Source organism: Felis catus, chromosome C2 (genome assembly GCF_018350175.1).
Source record: "Felis catus isolate Fca126 chromosome C2, F.catus_Fca126_mat1.0, whole genome shotgun sequence".
Lineage (NCBI taxonomy): Eukaryota > Metazoa > Chordata > Mammalia > Carnivora > Felidae > Felis > Felis catus.
In genome coordinates this window covers 151,675,702-151,699,547 of record NC_058376.1, presented here as the reverse complement: position 1 = coordinate 151,699,547, position 23,846 = coordinate 151,675,702, and positions in this window count along the sequence as shown.

The following is a 23,846-nucleotide window of genomic DNA, read 5'->3' as shown; positions in this document are numbered from 1 at the left end:
TCCCTCTCATGCTCTCTCTCTGTCTCTGTCAAATACATAAACTTAAAAAAAAAAAAAGATGCTTCTCCTTGTGGTCCATCCAAGCAATGGCATCTGAAGTGCCTCCAAAGGCAATGCTTCTGAAATACAGTTGATCCTTGAACAATTGGGGGGTTGGGGATACTTGACGCCCCTTCCTGAAGGTGAAGAGCTCCATAAAATTTTTCAGTCCCCCCAAATTTAACTGCTAATAGCCTACTGTTGGCCTGAAGCCTTCTCAATAACATAAATAGACCTGCACATGCATTTATATATGTTATATACTCTATTCTTAAAATAAAGGAAGCTAGAGAAAAGAAAATGTTATTAAGAAAATCATAAGGGAGAGAAAAATACATTTACAGTACTGTACTGTATTCATAACAAAAAATCTGTGTATAAGTGGACCCACTAAGTTCAAACCCATGTTGATCAAGCGTCAACTGTATTTATAGGTAGAATGACATGTTATCTGGGATTTGCTAAATAATAATCTAAGGCAGTGGGGGGGAAGAGGGGGGTGAAAATGAAGATTGGCCATGAGTAGATAGTTGTGGAATTGGAGTAGGCAAGGATTTACCACACTATTCTCTCCAGTCTGGAATATGCTTGAATTTCTCTAACAAAAGGTTTTTAAAATGTGGTGCTCATGCAAAGGCTGTTACATGAAAAGTGGATTATGACACTATCGTGATCCTAGCTTTGTGAACAAATATTGTAGCTATCTGTAGAAAATATTGTCTGGGAGGCAAGACACCAAAAGTTTGTTTGTATATGTATAGTGGAATTAGCAGTGATTTACTTTGTATTAATAACTTTTTGTTATTTTTTCCACAATAAGCATGGTAACTTAAAATACTATTATTTATTTATTCATTCATTCATTCATTCATTCATTCATTTTAAATGTTTATTTCTTTAAAAAAATTTTTTTAAACGTTTTTATTCATTTTTTGAGAGACAGAGAGAGACGGAGTGTAAGCAGGGGAGGGGCAGAGAGAGAAGGAGACACAGAATCCGAAGCAGGTTCCAGGCTCTGAGCTGTCAGCACAGAGGCCAACATGGGGCTCGAACTCATGAACCGTGAGATTATGACCTGAGCCAAAGTTGGACACTCAACCGACTGAGCCACCGAGGCTCCCCTAAATGTTTATTTATTTATTTATTTTGAGGGAGAGTTGGGAAGGGGCAGAGAGAAAGGGAGACAGAGGATCCAAAGCCTGCTCTATGCTGACAGCTGAGAGCCTTAGTGCGGGACTCAAACTCACAAACTGCAAGATCATGACCTGAGCTGAAGGTGGATGCTCAACCGACTAAGCCACCCACGTGTCCCTAAGACAATTTTAAAGAGCATGTTTAGAGCTCCAGCTCCCAGGATCTCTGCTCTGGTGGGTGGGAAAAAGGGGCTTCTGGGAATGCTGGCCTAAGAGAAGGGGATCCTTGCAGTCAAGGGATGCTCCCTGAGCTCCCAGGGCTGTGTGTAGACCCTGTCATCACCATGGGAGATCATCTTCAGTGTTCTCAGAGTGGCACCCTTGAGGGAAGCAGCCCTGGGGTTGATGCCAGAAAAATGTTGTGTCTTTGGACAAGTCACCTGATTTCTCTGGGCCTCAGTTTTCCCATTGCCACTTCCCACTCTCCAATACACTCTCCACACAGCAGCTAGAATATTCTGTGCCACAGACATTTGATCAGAAATCACCTCTGCAGAAAACCCATGAACGCGGGCCATTGTTGTTACAATGAAGTCCCAGATCCCAGACATAGCTTGTGAACTCCCTGCGATCTTAGTGGTGACAATGGCGCACCCACCCCATCCCTGTGCCCCAGGGATACTGGGCTGCTTTCAGATGCTTGAATACACCACGCTACCTTCCAACTCAGAGTCCTTGAAGATGATGTTCACTCTTGTTTCCTTGCATTTAATTTCCTCCCTTCTCCTTTCGTTACTAATATTTGGTTATCCTTCACTCCTCAAACTAAACATCGCTCCCTTGAGAATACATTCCCTGACTCTCCAAACCAGGGTGGACGCTCATGTTATGCCCTCACATGAATTCATTCTTTCATTCATTCAACACATTTTTATTGAGAGCTGTCTATGTGCCAAGAACCCACAGTTTAGCGTGGGACAGAGATCCTGAACAAATAGTTCTGCTAATGACCATGACAATGTGTCTTGTGATGACATAGCCATAATAATGCAAATTCAGGCAGCAACGGGTGATCAGTTCTCGTTCTTAGCAGCTGGCTCACCCCCATCACTTCATGAGCCTCATGATAATGCATCACACATCCTACACGAATGGACTTTTTGGGCCTCGCTTAAGGCATTATGGCAGGATTGTACTGTGCAACCAGTTACAACAGGAACAAGTAAAGGGAATGAACTGTTTATATGACTGAGCATGTAAAGCACTTCTTCAAGATATTTGTGTAATGTCTACCTTCCCTACTTACTTAACTAGTGCTTACGAAGAACCTATGCCATGTCTAAGCCGAGTGCTGAGGATACAAAAATGGAAAGGTGAAGTTCCTCTCTCATGGAGCTTACATTCTAGAAGGGGAAGTAGAAAATAAACGATTAAAAAAATTAACGAACAGGAAATTGGAATACTATGGTGTTTGTGCCAGAGAACTACCACTGGGCCAGTAATTTCAATCATTAAACCTCATGTAAAAAGTTATCTTCGCGGAAGTAGGCTCGAGTTTCTCATGAAAACAAAAACAAAAATTGTATGCAGAAAAAAAATGAACAAACACGTATGTGATGCTGTCTTTTATAAGAAATACATACATGGTCTTCGCCTCTGGGTCTGGCACAGAGCTCCTGAAACGCTTGGAGTTTCCTGTGATGAGAGTCTCTCACGATGTTAATGAGGTACCTTTTGGAGCCCCACAAGGCTGGGAACTGGCTGCCAAGAGGACCCATCAGTGAGTGGAGGGTGGGAATCTCTGTCCCACCCCCCGACCTCCAGGGAAGGGAGGGCTACTAGAAGTTGAAATAGTCACCAGTGATTTAATGGCCAGTGATCTAATCAAGCGTGCCTATGTAATGAAGTCTCCATAAAACCCAAAAGGACGAGGTTGGGGGGCTTTGGGGTTAGTGAACAGGTAGAGATTGGGAGAGAGCGGCATGCTAGGGAGCCCCATGCTTCTTGCTGCCTCCACGTACCCTGCCCTATGCCCCTCTTCCATCTGGTTCTTCCTGAGTTATAGCCTTTTATAATAAGCCGGTAATCTAGTGAGTGAACTGTTTTCCTGAATTCTGTGAGCCGCTCTAGCAAGCAGGGGCTCGTGGGAACCTCTGCGTTGTAGCTGGTCCGTCAGAAGCACAGGCGACGACCTGGGTTCACAATTGGCATCTGAGGCAGAGGACAGTGTTAAAAAGGAGACAGCAGGCCCACAAGGGAGTCATTTTTGCTAAATTCCACATCAGCAGGCAGGGATTTAACACTTAACCTCAGTGTAGCCTCCATCCCCCAGTACTGTAAACTTTAGCCGGTCAACACGAATTACCTGGTGAGCACTAGGGCGATAATCCGAGGCACCTGCTCCCCTTAGGAAGGCGGCCTTGCCTGAAACAATGCATTCTTTGCTAATATCTTCCATTTTCTGTCCCCCTTGTTGCCTTTAAAAACCTTTCCTTCTCTACAGCTCAGTGGAGATCCTTTCTGTTTGTGAGACGGGATGCTGCCCTACTCATGAATTGTGGGAATAAAGCCAGTTAGATCTCGTAATTTATTCTGTTGAATTTTTGTTATTTAACATCAGTTTTGAGGGTCTAACCCCTGAGCTGTGGAATCTTCTGCCAACCCCAGTTACTGTCAGAACTGAGCTGCCCTGTAGGACACACAGCTAGAATTGGAGGCTTGCTCGTCGGTTGTGAGGGAGCCGCCCCAACACACACACACACACACACACACACACACACACAGAGCTGTTGGAAGGAGGGGTTCAGGACACTCTTAGCATATTAAAGGAAAAGAATAATTTTCCAGGAAGCAATACACTTTGCAAAGATTTCTTCTTCTCCAAACAACTGAAGAATTCTTTGGTGATGCAGACCCATCTCACTTCCTTTTACCCAACCTTCTCTTCCCGTACTTTATCCTAGGGACCTTCTTAGGATAGTCCCTGGGCTGAAGGTTCCTAGTGAGGACATCCCTGAAAGTCTTCTTCCCCAATAAGTTACAACCTCCCTCCATGTCTTGTGGGTGTATGTCTTGTGTTCATCTCCCTTAAAAGTTCTCTCTGTGTGTGTCCGTGCATATTCCAGCATGCCTCACGCTAGGTGTGCAGTGAGCCAACGTGGAACCCTTCTGTGATGCTGGGAGTCCCTCCAATCTCCAGCCACTGCACCATGCCTGCCTAGAGAGGCACCAAGCTAAGACTTAAAAGGAATTCTTCCTTTTAATCCATCATCTATTTGCCACGCATGCATTTATCTAATTCTTTGGAATACAGATTACGGTCTTAGCCTGCTGTAGTAACCATCTCTTATCCACAAAAGGGCTTAATAGCTTATACCTTACTTTTGAATCATGGTACCTGATGGATGTCTGGTGGAGCAAATTTTCTTTATTTTATATGTGGGAAAACTGGGCTGAGAGAGGTTGAGAGGCTTCACCAGTGACCCCCAGCCATGCAAAGCATGAAGACAAGGAGGAGGGCTCAAGGTCTCCTACTCCCAGGCTCTTGCCAGCACAGATTTCCCAGATGTGACTCTCGCCTTCTTTGATTATGGCTCCTTGGGCAAGCCACCTGTTTTCAGGCAGTAACCGTCCCCTGGAATCATGGCAGCGGTCAGATGAGTGGAAGGGAGAGAATCACTGCCAGTGTCTCGATCCCTCTGCCTGCCCTGCTCCTCTGAGCCCCTGCCATCCATCTCTGTGCCTGCGATGTGCCCTGAACACAGACTGCGTGGGCGAGGGGGAGCCCGGGGCGAGGGTGCTCTGCGGAGTCCAGCCTCCTTGTCAGAACTCCAAGCGCCAGGAAAGGCGAACAGCTTGGTTTCCATGGCAACCTGCCCACCCGGTCCCTGCAGCTGCAGCCCCTCTTGGGCCCTTGAGGCGGGGGCTGCGGGTGGCCCAATGGAGCCCCGTGCCCACGTCGGCCCCCACCGGGTTCAGGCCCGAGGCAGGCTGTTCATTCTGAGCTGGAGCTTTGCCTGACATGGTTCCCATGGGGACGGATGTGGGCACACGCTGCCTGTGGTCAGATCCCCAGATCAAAACTGCCCTGCAGTTCAAGCAGCTCCTCTCCTGCTCAGAGCTCTTGGAAGAAACATGGAGTGTCAGGTGCCCTTGTCCCTCAACCCATCCTCCAACCAAAGATAGCTTTAAGAGCTTGGCACGGTGGGGCTTTCTGTGTCATGCACGGGGCATTCCCTGCCCCCCCCCCCCCACACACACACCTCACTTCCATGCCTGGGAACACCAAGATGGCAGACGCACAGTCCCCACCCTTAAGGAGGGGCAAGGACAATGGCCCATGGGCTGGCAATTACAAGGTAGCATGGTCTGGCCACAGTGGAACTAGGAACGAGAAACAGGAGGGACTGACTGACTCGGGGGAAGTTTCAGAAGGGGAGGCAGGAGGCATGGAAAGAATATGCTCTGTGAGATAACAAGGTCTGGGTGCTGGAGAGAGAGGGAAAGGAGGATGTGCGTCCAGGGGAAGGAAGGTGCCAGCCTCCCCCCGTGGGAGGCTGCAGAGCTCGGGCTCTGTCCTGTGGGGGAAAGAGGACTCATTTCACAAGGAAAGAAGGGGGGCTCGAGTAGCGATCTAGAAAGGTCACCGTGGATGTTGGGGAGCAATGAAAGGCAGGTTGAAGGGGGGGATGGAAGGTGGGGAGGACAGTGACGTGGCCGCAGAAATCCTGGCGAGGACCCAAGGTTGGTGACTAATCTCTCTCAGAGTCGGGGATCTCCTTCTGTGTGAGGTGTGGCCAAGGGCATTGGCCCGGTGCCCTTATGTGGAAATGACAGAAACCAGGAGCCAGGAGATCTGGCTGTTCACTGACAATGCCCCGCCCAGCTGCTGTCACAGGTCAGATTCTCAGGAAGACTCAGAGAGGGAGGTCAACTTGCAGAGGTTTATTAAGGGGAGCCCTGGGGCCAACAGCTGTAAAAGGAGGGGGCAGCGGCAGGACAGGGCAGGGGAGAAGTCAACCGTGATGCAGGTTTTATGGAGCCTTGGCCGATCCCACGGGCAGTTCTGGTGCTGAGGTGACTGCGAGAGCTGTCCTGCACGGGGTGGGATGGCCAGGGCCTCATGTCCCCTCCTCAGTCGGTCACTGGATGTGGGCCATCCCCAGAAGGGCATCACCTTGGGGAGACAGCCACCAGCAGCCGAGGCATCCCTAAAAGGCTGGCCGGTGAAGTCTGCCCCGAGGGCTCCCAGAGCTGGGCAGTGAGCCCTCGCTGAAGGGAAGGTGGCATGGTTCCCACCGCATCCACCGTATCTACGACTTTTCCCTGCTTGTGTGGGGTCCTGGGCAGCTCTCCCCGCTGGAAACTTGTTGGGTCTGGATCCGTTAGTCTAGAAAGTCCTCCCAGGCTTGATTCTAATCTTGCGTGCCTCTAATGTCAGGGACGTAGTACTAATGGCAAAAATAGCTACCACGGACTCTGGCCCTTCACCCTTTGTTTCTATCATCTTGTGCCCTCCTGGGAGAGAGGTACATGTGTTATCCCATTTAACAGAGGAGGGTGCAGTGGTCATTTGGGGGAAGTAAGTGCCCGGGGCCCACAGCACCCAGGTGGCAGAGCCTGGCCCCAGCAGCAAGTGTGTCAGCCCAGGTGGGATGGCCTCTCTCCTCACTGCCACGGTCACTGTGCCGGAAGCTGCCGCAGACGGGGCTCCAGAGTTGCGGGAAGCTGTGCGGGGGTGAACACGTGACTTTCACGCAAGCGTGGGTCAGTCAACAAGGTATCCCCACCTGCCAGGATCCCCATGCACTGAGGATGAGGCCGGCAGCGTCCCCTTCCTCCGCTCACCCACTGCCTACTGAAGCCTCCGTGTCGAGAGACCTGGACTGTCCTCGGGGCCTCCGTGGGGGGAGAAGTGACCCAAGAAACAAAGACACTGCCCTCGGTCTTGAGAAATGTATGCGTCCTGTTACGAAGCAGAAATCTGTTCAGCAAAAGTGGGGGAGACGGGGAGCTGAGCCCTGAGGACTCACGTGGCTAGTCCTCCTCCCGGGTCTGCACCCCTCCTCCTCCCTCCTAAGTACGGCTCGTGAGGTGGGCTGTGTTTCGCCCTCCCCACCTCCTGATGGCATAAGACGGTCACTCTCGTTCCGTGAGCAGCCGACCTGCCAGGAGTGTGCCAGAACCTCCTCCTACCCTCACGACAGCCCCGGCAGGTGAGCGTTGTCCTCCCCACTTTGCAGAGGAGGAAACGGAGGCCCAGTTGGGTTAGGTCGCTCTGTCTGGATCACACAGCCACTGCGGGGCGGGCCTGGGCTCCGGACTAGTCTGTTTGCACAACCACGGTGCCGGGGATCGAGAGGGTGTGGACGAAGGGACCAGCGCCGTGGAGGACAGAACAGCATGGTCTGTGGGCTGCAGCAGGAAGGGGGAAGTCACGCAGAGCCGGAGGGAGGGGAGAGCCTGTTGTTCCCGGAGCCGTGACAAGGAGGGGATTCGGAGCCATGGGAAAAGGCAATGTATCTGGGCTGGCTTGGTGAGTGTGGTGGGGAGCCTTGGAGGCCTTTAAAAGGCAGTGCTGAGTGACAGTCTACTAGGGATGCAGGGGACCTGGCCTCTTGTGTCTGGGTCTCGGGGCTCCTTGGTGCAAAATGCCCAGAGGTGGCATGGGGACGGTGGGGAAAGATAAGAGAAATGATCTTCAGGTTTTAGCGTGTCTTGGCGTCACCCGGAGAGCTTGTTAGAACAGATTCCTGGGTCCACCCGGGGATCCTGTCTCCAGATGCTGGGGAGACAGGGTCAGCAGTGGGTGCTGATGTTTCAGACCCCGACTCCACCGTGGGCATCGCAGGTGTGATGGCCTCTGCGGGCTCCTGCTACTCCTGGCATCCCAGCTCCCTGGGACTCTGCAGTGGGATTCCCTGCAGGGGCCCTCTCCCTAAGGATGGCCACTGCTGCCTCAGGCAAGGGGAGACGGGGCCCCTGTTGCTCCAGGAGCCACGACTGAGAGTGGCCATTGGGTGTATGCTTTTTGATCCCAACTTTACAGATAATAAGCCTGGAGCTCAGGGAGGCGATCCCAGAGTTTGCACAGCCAACAAGTACCAGAGCCAAGATTAAATCCTGGAGCTTAGCTGAAACCGGAGGGCACCACGAGGACTCATCCAACACCTGCCAGGACTTGGAATGCCCTTTGCTCTGAGGGTAGGTATAAAAGGACATTTGTTTGAGAGGCCCGGGGCTCTGTAGGCATGGGATTCATCGAACCACATCCCACCCCAAACTCCCAAGCCAGGAAGGTCACTGGAATGAAACAGGGGCACTGTGCACAGTGGTCAAGGAGTTATCTGGAAGGAAATGGTATGACACCATGACTATTCCCCGCGTGGCTCCAACTTACCAGGATACGACGGACCAAGTGTGGTGAACCTCCTTCGAATTCTGGAACTGTGCGCGAGCAGGCAGCACTAAAGAAGAAAGACACTCTCACAGGGAACAGAATGGGGCTTGGAGTTATATGAATTTGAATACCAAAAGAGATGCGATATTATTTTCCGCCTCAAGCTCCTTGTTACAATAGGATTGGATGGGGGTGGTGCGGCAGAGTTGCACTATTACTCACATTATCTTTGAAATAGAGTCACACTCGTTTAAATGACAATTGTTTTAGAGTCATAATTGATACCTGTTTTCATAACTTCAAAGTGAAAGGAGAAAATAGATGGGAGAAAAAAAATGCCTAAATCAAAGGAAAATGCATCGCCTGCTGTGGGTTCAGTAGAAGTTGGCCAAAGAGAGTTTTAGAGGAAGAGAAAACATTTGGGATCTCAAATCCCTTAGCCTTTGACTTCAGGAAAAATTCAGAGATAGGCTGGAAAGAGCAGGGCGCACTCTAAGAGCTGTGCCGTGCCCGGGAGAATCGGGAGCTCGGAATACAGCTTAATCCAAATGGACAAAGGAAGTATAGAATGGCTGCTAATGGATATCTCAATCCCAGATGAAATACGAATCCAAGGAGCCTTTCGATATAATATATATTTAATTGAAAGGAACCACATATCTTAAATCAAAATGCTGTTAGCAATTCCAGGCCGGGTAGGAATTGTTCTGTGACCTTTATTTTCTCCCTCTCTGATGCTTATTTTTGGAGAGAACTGTTAGCTCAAGAATTTGCTGAATGACCAATTGATTAAGTGAATGAAAGAAGTTGAAGTTGTCAGAGGAGGTTTGTGAAAATGGACTTTAATGAGGCAGCTAATTTCCTGTGCTTTCCAAGTTTTCTACGGTGGAAAGATATTACTTTGATAATTGGAGTAAGATTAAAACTGGGTGGGGGGCTGGTTAGGAGTCTATCTTCTTGGGGGAGAGTTTCCTCAGGGGGTGGCTAAGATGCCCACTCCCCTGGGCCCTCCCAGGGAGTTGGCCCTCCCCTGGCCCATGAACCAACGACCGAGTGAAAGACGACGGTAGATGCTGATAGCAGGTTAGGGTGGGAAACACCTGGGCCGAGTCTCTCTGTCGGGAGTTGTGCACAGAGTTGGCATCGCAGGGGGGGACACCCAGATGGTCTCTCCCTCAGTAAGCCCACAGTATGGGCTGTGAAGGTTCATGCACTGGGCACACGATATTCTAGAACAATCTGCGCCTGGAGCCGATAAAGACGGCAGGACCGTCTGAAGCTAGGGAAGGACGGCTAGCAGGTGGGTGGAGACTCGGTGTCCTGAAAAGCTGCTATTAATGCAGAGGAGAAGTATGCATCCTGGCCCACGATTTCTTCCTCTAGTCAGAAAAGACTATAACATGGCAAACGGTCTCGGATCTCTGAAGGGTACAATTCCTGGCACTCAGAGCAGAAAATTCATCTGAGGATTTCACTGGAGGTGGGTCAGGGTGGACTGGAGACTTCCTGGAAGGGGCAGGGCTGTATCTGAGTGGAGAGGTGGGTTGGGGGGAGGGGGACACCCAGCAATGGACGAGCAGAGGGTGGCCAAATGTCACTGGCAGGAGTATGCTGTCCAGAAGCACCTCCAACCTTAGGAATTACCTTGGGTGGTCCTAAATGCATAGCCTAGAGCTCCAATCCCTAGAGATTTTTTTCTTTTTCCTTCCCTTCCCTTCCCTTCTCTATCCTTCCCTTCCCTTCCCTCTCCTCCCCTCCCCTCCCCTCTCCCTTCCTCTTTTCCTCTCCTCTTCCCTTATTTTCTCTTCCTCCCTCCCCCCTCTTCCTTCCTTCCTTCCTTCCTCCTTCCATGTGTTTGGAGTAGGTTCCAAGAATCTTCATTGTTTCACAAGTACTCAGATGATTCTGGTGCAGGACATCAAGCCCTATATTTCAGGTAGTGTATTAGTGTGGGCTGTCATAAAATACCACAGGCTGGGGGGCTTAAACAACAGAAATTTATTTTCTTGTAGTTCTGGAGGTTGGAAAGTCCCAGATTAAGTCTGGCAGGGTTGGGCTACTGGCGAGAGCTCTCTTCCTGGATTGTCGACATCCACCTTCTCACAGGTCCTCAAACAGCCTTTCCGCTCCGCGTACAATCTCTGGCATCCCTTGTTCTTCTTCTTTGTCTATTTTAAGCTTATTTACTTATTTGGAAAGAGAGACAGTGCAAGTGGAAGGGGGCAGGGGAGAGCGAGAGCGAGAGCGAGAGCGAGAGCGAGAGCGAGAGAATCCCAAGCAGGCTCTGCGCTACCCAGTGAGATCGTGAGATCATGACCTGAGCTGAAATCAAGAGCTGGATGCTTAACCGACTGAGCCACCCAGGTGCCCCTTCCTTGCTCTTCTTATAAGGACACAGTCCTATGAGGACTGTGACGCCCTACGAGGACCCCATCCTTGTGACCTCATTTGACTTTAATTATCTTCTTAATATTTATTTTTAAATTTATTTATTTATTTTGAAAGAGAGAGAGAGAGAGACAGAGACAGAGACAGAGAGAGGGAGAATGAGTGGAGGAGGGGCAGAGAGAGAGGAGGACAGAGGATCCAAAGCGGGCTCCGTGCTGAGAGCAGGGAGCCTGATTCGGGGCTTGAACTCAGAAACCGTGAGATCATGACCCGAGCCACCCAGGTGTCCCTGACTTTAATTATCTTCTTAATCACCTTCTATCTCTAACCGCAGTCACCTTGGGAGTCAGGATTTGAGGCTATGAATCAGGGGTGGGGGTGGGGCACAGTTCAGCCCGCAGCAGGTACACTCCACAGGCCCACTCGGGGCCTGACTGCCTGGAGGAGGATGGGGAGGACACTCAGTGACGGGGCCAACACCCCGGCAAAGGATCTTGTGCAAGTGGATGGGCTGACGTCAAGGCTGTTAGATGTTCCGACCACGGGAGGGTCTGTGTGTAGCGAGCGGGGGTTTTCCTGCACTACGATGCTCGGGGACACGTAATGCTACATTCCTTTAGTTTTCTAAGGTTCCATGATGTGTGTCTGTGGGCCCCCCGTCCATCCGGGAAATGAGAACCTCATCTCAGTCATCCCCGGGGCTCTTCCTCTCTCTATGCCCTCCCGGGGGTGAGGGAAGCCCTCCAGGCCTCCTTACAAGGTCTGGAACGCTCATCCCATCCTGACTCTTCCAAATATAGCAAATATACATACAATAAAGATTTAATACGTACAATAATAACATGCATTGCGCCCTATCTCATCTAAGGATCGCAATTACCTCATGAGGTAGGTATGGACGTGAGGCCCAAACAGCCTCCATTTCCTGCCATGTTTGGGGCCCAGAGAGAATAACAGGGTCCTTGCAGTGAGGATGGTGGGGGGCTGGGGGCAGACTGCTCTCCCAGACCCTCTCTAGCTCACTCCACCCAGATGTATCTGTTTCTCGTTATTTTATTTTATTTAATTATTTTTTCAGTTTTTATGTAAATTCCAGTTAGTGAACATACAGCGTTCTATTAGTTTCAGTGTTCTATTAGTGTGCAATACAGTGATTCATCACTTCCATTCATCACCCAGCGCTCCTCAGGACAAGTGCCCTCCTTAATCCCCGTCACTTATTCCACCCATCCCCACCCCCACCCCCCCACCCCCGCTCTGGTAACCATAAGTTTGTTCTCCAGAGTTCAGAGTCTGTTTGTTGCTTTGTTTTTCTCTCTCTCTCTTATTTTTTTCTTTGCTTGTTTGTTTGGCTTCTTAAACTCCACATATGAGTGAAATCGTATGGTATTTGTCTTTCTCTGACTGTCTCATCTCACTTAGTATTTTCCTTTCTAGCTCCATCCATGTCATTGCAAATGGCAAGATTTCATTCTTTTTTATGGCTGAGTAATATTCCACTGTGTATGTATATACCATATCTTCTTTCTCCATTCATCAGGCCGTGGACACTTGGGCCGCTTCCATATCTTGGCTATTGTAAATAATGCTGCTATAAACATAGGGATGCGTGCATCCCGTTGAATTAGTGTTCTTGTATTCTTCGGGTAGATACCCAAAGGTGCAATTGCTGGGTCATAAGAGCCCGAGTGGGGGAGGGGCAGAGAGAGGGAGACACAGAATCCCAAGCAGGCTTCAGGCTCTGAGCTGTCAGCACAGAGCCCGAGGCAGGGCTCGAACTCACAAACCAGGAAATCATGACCTGAGCCGAAGTCTGACGCTGAACCGACTGAGCCCCCCAGGCACCCACCTTGTGTTGTTAATGTTAGCCATTCTGACGGGTGTGAGGTGATATCTCAGTGTGGTTTTGATTTGTATTTCCCTAATAAATGACGATGAGCATCTTGTCGTGTGTCTGTTGGCCATCTGGATGTCTTCTTTGGAGAAATGTCTGTTCAGGTCTTCGGCCCATTTTTTAATTGGATTATTTGTTTTTTGGCTATTGAGTTTTATAAGTTCTTTATATATTTTGGATGCTACTAACTCTTTATCAGATAGGTCACTTGTAAATATCTTCTCCCATTCCTTAAGTTGCCTTTTAGTTTTCCTTCGCCATGCAGAAGCTTTTTATTTTAATGTAATCCCAACAATTTATTTTTGCTTTTGTTTCCCTTGCCTCAGGATCTGGTCATTTTTTTTAAATTTTTTTTCAACGTTTTTTATTTATTTTTGGGACAGAGAGAGACAGAGCATGAACGGGGAGGGGCAGAGAGAGAGGGAGACACAGAATCGGAAACAGGCTCCAGGCTCCGAGCCATCAGCCCAGAGCCTGACGCGGGGCTCGAACTCACGGACCGCGAGATCGTGACCTGGCTGAAGTCGGACGCTCAACCGACTGCGCCACCCAGGCGCCCCAGGATCTGGTCATTTTAAACCCAATTTGAGTTCCATTATTTTGTTCTGGGAACGGAATACATAGGAAATGTTGTATCACCACCCTTCAAGGTTGATGACAGAATCATGGTATCAGTTAGACAACCTCCACAATTGTTTGAAACAGAGATTCACAAAAGAATGGCTTAAAAAAATATGTGGGTCTTTTTCTCTAACCTAAGGTGATGCGCAGAAGTAGGTGGTTTTGAGCCGGTACAGCAGGTGAAGAGTCCACGGAGTCTCACAGTCTTTCCATCTTTCTGTTCTGCCATCCTTAGGGTGTAGCTTCCATTCTTTAGTGTGCCTTAAGGTCACAAGGTGGCTATGAGAGCCACACCATCGCATGTATATTCCAGGCAGGAAGAAGGAGGAGGTGAAAAAAGATTTAAAAAAAAAAGCATATATGAACCCAGTTAGCCCCTCTTTATTATTTCGTTTTCTTCCAAGATTTTATTTAAATTCAAGTTGGTTAACATATAGTACAGTATGGGTTTCAGGAGGAGAATTTAATGATTCATCAGTTACATATGGCACCCAGTGCTCATCCCAACAAGTGCCCTCCTTCATGCCCATCACCCACCCACCTTCTCTCCAACAACCCTCAGTTTGTTCTCTATTATTAAGAGTCTCTCATGGTTTGCCTCCCCCTCTGTTTTTATCTTATTTTATTTTTCCTTCCCTTCCCCTAGGTTCATCTGTTTTGTTTCTTAAAATTCCACATGTGAGTGAAATCATATGATATTTGTCTTTCTCTGACTGACTTAGTTCGCTTAGCATAATACACTCTAGCTCCATCCACGTTGTTGCAAATGGCAAGATTTCATTCTTTTTGATGGAGTCAGCCCCTCTTTTAAGGAGCTTTTCTAGAAGCCTCATCCAGTAATGGTCACTCATACCTCATTGGCCAGAACTTAGTACAAGTCTTAGTGCTTAGCTTAAGGGAGGATTGGAACTATTTTTTTTTTAAGGTGGCCACTTTGGTATTTCTAACAAAGTCTGATTTCTTTTACTAAGAAAAGAGGAGAGTGGCTACTGGTGAGCCCCTTCCCACCTCTGTCATAACTTTGCTTTGCTTGACCTGACTCGGGTGAGTTATGATGGTCAAGGTCAACCACGAGAAGCATTTTTATAGAGACGAAAGTGTAAGTGGCTCAACCGTAACAAACTTTGAGGTGAGCCTGGCCAGCTCTAAACCCTTCCCAGCAGCATCCCGTCTCTGGGCTGGCCTCAGGTAGGAAAGCACCTATACGTGAACTTGACTTTGTCCGGTGGCTCCTATGAGCCTCAGGGGAGCTAATGCATGTAACAGCACCTCATAAAATATGGGGTACTACCATCGTCCAGGACCGCACTACTAAATGGGGTCCAAGAACCCGGAGCATCGGCACCACCTGGGAGCTTGCCAGAAATGAACATTCTCAGCCGCCCCTCCAGCCCTACTGAGCCAGAATCTGCATTTTAACGGGGTCCCAGGTGATGCAGGAGCACATTTAGGCCTAACAAGCATTTCTGTGAAGAGTTGTGAGCTTGTCTCCTAGGGAAGGCCAGGTGACAGGAGACGGGTAAGCTCGCCCCAGACGCTTCCTCAAGCCTGATCAAGTATCTTGGGAAAATCACTCTCCCCAGCTGGGCTCTACCTTCCCACCTGTTACAACAGTGGCTCGCACCAGAGCCTCACTCCATGAACGTGGTCTTGGACCCGCTTTCAGCAGCAGAAGGGAGGGGAGCCTACCTCGCCAGTCTTCGTGCCAGTTTCGTGCTATGAACCATTTGGTTATTAACAAGAATCCTTTAAAAGACTGCTTGATATTTGGGACTAAATAAAGCTGTGCTCCCACTCCAATTGAGCTTATAATAGAGTCTAATTTTATAAAGGAGCCGATTAATGGCTTTGTAAATATAAAAGAAAGGATCCCTGCTTCTTTCTTTCTTGACCAGAAGGCCCCCGAAGTTCGTCGTCTTGTAAAAATGTCAAATCTCACTTTAAAGAATGGCAGGACTTCTCCAAGGAGAATAACAGGAAGTGACTCACAGAGGGCACCCCGAGGCAGTTCCACTCGACAAAGGGGCCCCCTGCGCAGTAATGCGAGGCTGCTGGTAACTGCAGGAGGAAGGTGCCCCGCCTACCCATGGGTGTGTGTGTGCGCACGCACACACACACACACACACACACACACACACACACACACCAGCAGGCGCAGTCTTCTCTAAGCTGGGACTGTCTGTGGGGCCCGGGGGGAGCTGGCATGCTGGTCCCCAGAGACAGAGCAGCATGGGAGGCTGAGAGCCAACACAGGCAGCATTTGCCGCTTCAAGAAAACTTGCCTAGAAATAAGGCTAAATGAGCCACCCCGAGCTGCCAGCCTAGAGACTCTTACCTGTACTACACTCTCTTTGGCTCTCACCTTGATCCCATTTGATGAGCGGGTGGAGGCGGGAAGATGCCTCTCCTGGTGTTTTGTGGACTAACTCAGACCTGAATCTTCTATTCTGCCATCTACCCCTCCCACCTGCCCCCTTTCCATCCCATCTCTCTCTTCTTCTATTCCTTCCTCAGTCCCCAGGCTTGCGCTGTCCAAGGCCCTCACTGAGGACAGTAGTTCTTCCCCAGACTCCCCCGGTTCACACACTGTCCCACATTTCTGAAGCAGCCTCAACGCAGGACAGAATCACGCTCTTGTGCCCCATAGGGAAGGTCTCCCCTGGCTCAAAAGAGCTGCCTTTTAGGCTATGGAACGAACCTCTCGGGGCCACCAGCGTCTTATCCAGGATTTTTTATGCAGTGGGGGGCCCCCGTGGTGGGATGGGGGAGCAGACAAAGCCCATGGTTCCAGAGCCTCCACATCGTGTCTGAGCTGTTCCCTGCATAGTGCTGGCATGTGTAGAGTTTAAGGATAGAAATCTTCCAAGGCGTCTCAGAGTGCAGTTAGGCAGAGAAGGTTCCTGAGGTCGGGCCCAGAGCTGCTTTGGCAGGGAACAGGAAGGCGAGGACATTTCCAGGATTATGCAGAGACCCGCTGAGGGATGGCAGGGCCTGAATGGGAAGCAACGAATGCCTAGATCAGAGGTAAAGTGCCCATTATGGAAGACCCAGGCGCCATCGTTCTTTCTCTCCCTGGGCCTGTCTGAGCCATGTAGCCCCTGCCTGAAGCCAGCTGTGCACACGTGGGGCCGGCTGATGAAACAGCAGCAATGGCACCGGGAGCTGGATGCCACACAGGAAAGGTGGCCGGGTCACTGTAACCTGCACTGTGTTTTGCAGAATTCTCTGTGCGTTCGTTGTAAAGTAGTCACCCTCTAAGAGAACAGAAACGCATCCAGAATCTCTCCCCTTTGCCCCCCGCACTTCTGTGTTTTGGCATTTCTGGCCCTGGCCATTGCACCCCAGGTCTCTACCCTGGGGTGTCCTCTTATTCTCGCCCTCCCGGGCGTCTCAGAGAGGATCCCAAGTAGCCTTTCCTTTTTTTATGCACATCAAAGTTAGGCCCACAGAGGGGATGGGACTTGCTCCAGGTCACTTAGCAAGTTGGGGGCAAAGCAGGAGGTCAGGCCCCCGCTGTGCTGTGAGGAAGGGCGGGGAGGTTTTCTCAGCATCGCGTAGAAGGATCCGGAAAGCAGCTGCAGGCCCCGGTGGCTCTGAGAAAAGGCTGCTGTGGGGCTCATCAGAGCATTCTTAAGTGTAATTGACTTTTAGGCATTAAATTTTTACCAGAATGAGCTCACAAGGTCTGTAGGGAGAAGGAAAGTGCCTGGCATTTCCTGCCTCTTGGGGCTGCGTCTGGGGTGCAGAAAGCTCATCCTCGGGCTGCAGTGTGGAGTCCTCTCCCGGGAGAGAGAAGAGGGGTGAGGCCCTGGGAGAGAATGCAGATCAGGATGCAGGGTTCGGTGGCCGCCTGATTCTCATTAAATCTAGGGGAAGAAGCGGGGGGATGGGAGCCAAGAGCACCTACCCAACAGCCCTCAGGCAGTCAAGCCTGTTGGATGAGTGCCCACTGCAGGGGAGGGGAGAAGAGACATGTAACGCAGTCCCTGCTCATAGGGAACATCCCTCCCTCCCCTGACCATGCTCACTCACCATTCCGTCCCTGAACCTGTCCCACCATCAGTCATGGACCTTGGGTTGGATCACTACCAATCTCAGGGCATCGGTTTTCTTTTCTACACACGGCCATGAGGAGTTGGTCAAGATGATGTCTTGAAGTTTTTTGAGCTTTGTCGTTCCTCAATGAGGGACTTACCCCAGGTCTTATCCCAAGAGCTCCTCCCCCCCGCCCCAACCCCAGGCAGGGTATCACCTTTGATGTGCAGGTGGCAAGACTTAGCAGCCCTCCCCGGAACAGTAGCAGCCTGCCCCTGCGGACTTGAGCTCTGAGATAAAGATCCGGAGGCTTACGGAGACTTCCACTTAGATCCAAAAAACTCAAGAGCTGACCCTTTTCTTTTTTATATAGGCTTATTGACATATAATTGACATACCATGAACGGCACATTTTTAAAGTGTACAATTGGATAAATTTTGATATGTATTCTTCACTTATAAAACGATCACCAGTATCAAGATAGTCAACATATCCATCATTCCCCAAAGTTTCCTCATTCACCTTTGTCCTCCCTCTTACCAACCCTTCCTTCCCCCAGCCCCTGATCCCCGCTGATTGACTTTCTGTCACTACTGTTCAGTTTACGTTTCCCGGAGTTTTATAGAAATGGAAACATGCAGCCCGTATTCATTTGTATCCAGTTTATTTCACCTAGAATAATTCTTTCGAGCATCATTCATGTTATGACTTGTACAAGTAGTTTGCTCCACTGTACCAAGTAGTAAAGCATTGGATGGATATACCACAATTCATTTATCCATTCACCTGTTAATGGACATTTGACTTGTTTGCGGTTTGAAATGAAAGGGCGCTAAGCGCCAACATAAAAACACATGAAAGTATAAAATTCACTGCTATAAGGAAAGGGGTGCCTGGGTGGCTCAGCCGGTTAAGCATCTGACTCGTGATCTCAGCTCAGGTCTGGATCTCAGGGTAGTGAGCGTAAGCCCCGGGTTGCATGGAGCCTACTTAAAAAACAAAAACAAAACAAAACAAAAACTCACTGGTGAAGGTAAATATATAGTCAAACTCAAAATACTCTAACACTATCACGGTGGTGTATAAATCACTTTTATCTCTAGTATAAAAGTTAAAAGTCAGTAGTATTAAAAATAACTGTAGCTACAATACATGTTAATGGATACACAATATAAAGAGATACAAGGCGTGATGTCAATATCATTAAATGTGGAGACAGGAGAAGTAAAGGTATAGGGTTTTGTATGTGATTGAATGTAAGTGTTTATTAGTTTTAAAGAGATTGTTAGAGCCATAAGATGTTTTATGCAAGCCTCGTGGTAATAACCACACAAACGCAAAATACTGCCAAGAGATACGCAAAAGATGAAGAGAAAGGAATTAAAGCCTTTCACACCACTATAAAAAATAAATAACAAAGGAAGAAAATGACAGAGGAAGAAAGGAACTACAAACAGACAGAAACAATTAACAAAATGGTAATAGTAAGTCTTTACTTCTCAGTAATTACGTGCACATGGATTAAATTCTCCAATCCAAAGTCCTGAGACCTGACACCATAAACTCTTGGAGGCCAACATAGGGGAAAAGCTCTTTGCCATTGGTCTTGGCAATAATTTTTTGGATATGACACCAAAAGCACAGGCAACAAAGCCAAAATGAACAGGTGGGACTACATCGAACTAAAAAGCTTCCGCACAGCAAAGGAAACCATCGACAAAAGAAAAGGCAACCTATGGAATGGAAGAAAATATCTGGAAAGCATATATCAGATTAAGGATTAATATCCAAAGCATATAAAGAACTCAATAGCAAAAAACCAAATAACGCAATTTAAAAATGCACAAAGGATCTGAGTAGACACTTTTCCGAAAAAGATATAAAAAATTGAGTACCAACAGGTACTCAATATCACTAATTATCAGGGAAATGCAAGTCAAAACTAATGAGATATCACCTCACCCCTGTTAGAATGGCTATTATCAGGGGCACCTGGGGGGCTCAGCCGGTGAAGCAACCGACTTCGGCTCAGGTCATGATCTCACAGTTTGTGAGTTCGAGCCCTGCATCAGGTGGCTCGAGCCCCATTCCAGGCTCTGCACTCTCACTCCTTTTGTCTCTCGCTCTCTCTCTCTGCCCCTCACTCACTCACTCTTTCTCAAAAAAAAAAAAAAATAATAATAATAATGGCTATTATCAAAAAGATAAGACGTAACAAGTGTTGATAAAGGTGTGGAGTAAAAGGAACCCTTGTATATTGTTGGTGGGAATGTAAATCGGTACAGCTATTGTGGAAAACACTATGCAAGTTCCTCAAAAAATAAAAAATAGAACTAACCGTACAATGCAGCAGGCCCATTACTGGATATATATCTAAAGGAAATGAAATCACTTTCTCGAAGAAGTATCTGCACTCCAATTATCATTGCAGCATTATTCATAACCACCAAGATGTAGAAACGACCTAAGAGTCCATCAACAGATACACAGATTTTAAAAATGTGAATGAAATATCATTTGGAATGGTAATGGAATATCACGTAGCCGTGAAAAAAGAAGGAAATGCTGTCATTTGTGACAACATAGAAGAACCAGGAGGGCATTATGCTAACTGAAGTAAGCCAGACCCAGCAAGACAAATGCTGCATGATTTCACTTATCTATGGAATCTAGAAAACATCAAACTCATAGAACCCAAAAGTAGAAAGGGAGTCAGCAGGAGCTGCAGGTGGGGTGAAGAAAGGGAAACATAGCCAGGTTAAAGGGTGTAAGCTTTCAGTTGTGAGATGAATTAAGTTCTGGGAATTGAACGTACAGCAAGGTGACTATAGTTAATAACACTGTGTCATACACCAGACATTTGCTAAGAAACTAAGTGAGGCGTTGGACGTGGGAATCAGCTTGATTGCGGTAATCATTTCACAATGTATCCGTGTCTCAAACCATCATGCTGTGTACCTTAAAATTTTTTTTTCAACGTTTATTTATTTTGGGGACAGAGAGAGACAGAGCATGAACGGGGGAGGGGCAGAGAGAGAGGGAGACACAGAATCGGAAACAGGCTCCAGGCTCTGAGCCATGAGCCCAGAGCCTGACGCGGGGCTCGAACCCACGGACCGCGAGATCGTGACCTGGCTGAAGTCGGACGCTTAACCGACTGCACCACCCAGGTGCCCCCTAAATAGACACAATTTTTATACCTCAATAAAGCTGGGGAAAAAATAGAGTGCATCAGTGTGATTTGGATCCGGAAGTGATTTTAACATTTGGATCCGGAAGTGATTTTAACATTTGGATCCGGAAGTGATTTTAAAATACGAAAAGAGCTTAGAGGAGGTAAGGGCATTCGAACTTCCAACGCTCAGCAGACACAGTGGTTTTCGGGGGACTGTGTGCTTGTCCCGGGTGGCTTGGGCCGGGGATGGAGATTACGGTGGACTAAATCAGCACCCCCACGATACCGCTTGCACCATCGCGGTCACGTTAGCACGCTTGAAGCTGACATTAATAGCCATACATAAATTGTCCAAAAGGAGATAGACTAACCAGAGTTTGTCTGGAAAGGAGGGGGAGAGCGGGAAAAGGATGGAAACTACATCAAAATGTTAGGGAACCGAGTACATGGACAGAACTGAGGATGTGACATGTGCGGGGTGGGAGGGGGTGGGGGGGCAGCATCTGTGTCCCCCCGCCGTAGGGGATGTTTCCACAATGCAAGAACTTGGAAAACATGCGTTATCTCCAGAGGAGAAGAGGGGGGTGGCGAAAGGTTCACGGACGTAACCGGGGAGACTCTGTCCCCCCCCCCCCCCCCGCCTCGACTCCAGTCACACTACCCCCTATGTGTCTGGCCAGTGGGGGGCAGCGGCTGATAGCTTGCGCTCTGTGGTCCGACTGCTTGGGTTTGAATCCTGCCAGAGCCCCACGTTGGCTAGGTGGCCTTAAACAGGCCTCTTATACCCCCTACATGCCTCAGTTTTCTCATTAGAACGGTGAGGATTAAAACCAGTCTCTGTCTAATAGAGCCGTTGTGCCGATGAAACGGGGTCGTCCCGGTAAAGTGGCACCGGGTCCAGAATAAGCGCTCAATAAATGTTACCTCTTGTTTCCTTACCGCCTCTCTGATTACTCCTTGTGCAGCCACGGGGACAGGACTGCCCAGTGAATGACCCTGGCGCTTCTCTGTGTTGCCAGGCAACAAGCTCTCCGGGACCGGCGGCTCCCCCTCCTTGAGCGGGAGGCGCTCGCACAGGGTTTCAACTTTCCCAAGGGCACCGAGCACGAGCACGAGTGGCTGACATTCCAAGACGGCTCCCCAGAGCAGCCGGCTCCTGAGCCCGGACTGTGTATACGACAAGGTCTCATGCTTGCTTCACAGACCGGGAGAAGAGCAGGCAGTGGGGTCCTTTCCTGGAACCCAACGACCTCGAGTCCTGGTTCCTGGCTTGCTTCTTGGTGGAAGGGGTGGGAAGGTGGGACCACGTAACTCATCCTGTTGGCTGTGAATTTCTCGTGAAGCCCGCTCCACGCCCAAACGGCCTGGCATCGTGTTTCCCTTCCCCTGCCTCCCCACGCCCTTGGCCGAACTGTCTCTCCTCCTCGTCTTTACCCTCTGAAAGCATGTCCCCCCGGGGCGAGGCCTCTGCCTCCTTCTAGATCTGGGTATGCTCCTCTCCTCCATGAGTTCATCTGTTCCTGGGGCTTCAAACGCCATCCCTGCTCATGCCTTATCCTCGCGGTCTTGGCTGGACACCGTCACTTGGACGGCATCTTAAACCTTCAAAATGTTCCCAACTGTTAAAAATGTTCCGAACTGGTAAAAAATAAAAAAAATAAATAAAAAATTTCCTCTGCCAGGGGTGCCTGGGTGGCTCCGTCGGTTGGACGTCCGACTTCGGCTCGGGTCGTGATCTCACGGTCTGTGGGTTCAAGCCCCGCGTCGGGCTCTGTGCTGACAGCTCGGAGCCTGGAGCCCGCTTTGGATTCTGGGTCTCCCCCTCTCTCTGCCCCTCCCCCTCTCATGCTCTCTCTCTCTCTCTCTGTCAAAAATAAATGAACATTAAAAAAAAATTATATAAAAAATTTCCTCTGCCGTAGCCGTGAAATCAAACGACCTCTTGCCCTCCTATAGTCATGAACTTGGCAACTTGTACTGCTGTCTACCCTGTCACCTTGACCCTCAAATCCTAAGGTTCCCCCTGGATCCCTCCACCACGGCCGGTCAGTGGGCACAGGCATCCTAGGGTCACACTGCTTTGCCCCTGCCTCCCTCCTCAGTGCCTCTTCCCCTCCAAGACCAGTATTCTCTCTTTGCACTGTATTCCACCCTGCATCCTCTGATTCGTTTTTCTCCCGTTTCAAACACCTTCAGTGCCTCCCTATTACCTAAATATGTTATAACGCCTCACCCTGGCATTTAAGGCTCTTCAGAGAACAGCCCGTTTCCAAGATTCTGTTGGGGCTGCTCCGCCAAGGTGCTCTTACGTCCCAACGGGTCAGTGGGATGGCTGGTCCTTCCTTACACCTTCTACACCTCCTCCTTCCCCTCCACGGTGCCACCTCCTCCGGCTCCACTTCAGCACCCTCCCGAGCCAGCTTCCCTTGCCACAATCCTGCACATCTATCAGTGTCACGTCGGGTACCCCACTTTCTCTTGTGAAGCCTTCCCGGGAGCTTGCCTACTACAGTCACACTCTCGAGAACAGAGGGATGTCCCTGGTTTACTGCACCTGTTACGTTGCATTGTATTATTATCCCATGAGGCCTTGTCTAACTCCCCTCCCCACCAGCGTATGTGCTCGTGACGTTAAGGGCTATTGGCTGTGAGCAGTTTACCCAGGGTGGTCCTGCACTGGCCCTCAGGGACATGGCCGTCGATTGAATTCAGCAGGGGCTGATTTGCCTGGAAATACAACTCAGAAGACAAGACGCCTGGCTTCTTGTGCCTGTAGGACTGTTTGCCCTGGACATGCAGCTTAGCCCCAGGAGGACAGAGTATCGTCTCTGTGTCCTGGGGGTATCCTGGAGCCCCGCACGGTGCGAGCTCTCTCAGAGGAGAGAGACTTCTAGCACCCGCCCAGGATTTGGATAATTCTCCCGCCTTGGCTTTCCTCCCTTAGCCCTTTGGGTCTCCCAGTGCCAGGCTCACACACAGATGCCGGGCAGCGCTCGGAAAAGAGCACGTCGGGCATTTGCTGCCATCTAGTGAAGGAAGCGTGGCTCAGTCTGTGGCTAAAGCGAAGCAGAGCCTGTGCCCTCCCCGCGACAAGGAGCAGCAGGTCAGAGGCTCAGACCCGAGACCCGGGGCCGCTGGCAGGCACCGGCCCCTCCAGCCTG